The sequence below is a fragment of the Narcine bancroftii genome, chromosome 12, assembly GCF_036971445.1.
Source record: "Narcine bancroftii isolate sNarBan1 chromosome 12, sNarBan1.hap1, whole genome shotgun sequence".
Classification (NCBI taxonomy): Eukaryota; Metazoa; Chordata; class Chondrichthyes; order Torpediniformes; family Narcinidae; genus Narcine; species Narcine bancroftii.
In genome coordinates, this window is record NC_091480.1 from 22,234,829 (window position 1) to 22,235,275 (window position 447).

Genomic DNA, 447 nt, shown 5'->3' on the forward strand with positions numbered 1-447 from the left:
CCAAAGAACACCACGGACACCAGACTTCACTCCGTCGAGGTCATCTACAAGAGGCAGTGTCTTAAGAAACCAGCCTCTTTCCTCAAATAGGAAAGAAATCTGGAAAAAAGGTACAGGAGCCTGCGGCACAAAGACAGCTTCTTCCCCTCCGCCATTAGATTCCTGAATGATCAATGAGCCATAGACACTACCCTATTTTATCTTGCAACGTGGTGGACACTGATCCTGCCACGAAACGGAATTCACCACAGCATGGATAGCAAGGATTTAGAGGCACATGGGCCAAATGCAGGCGAACGGGACTCGATGATCCGGCACGGATAAGAAGAGCCCGTTTACGCTGCCCAGCTCCGACTCCAGCAATACCGGGAACGAACGGAGCAGTCAGTGAATGATGTCAACGTTGTGGCCCCAGTGAAATCTCGCGAGAGCTCCGCGAGACCGGAA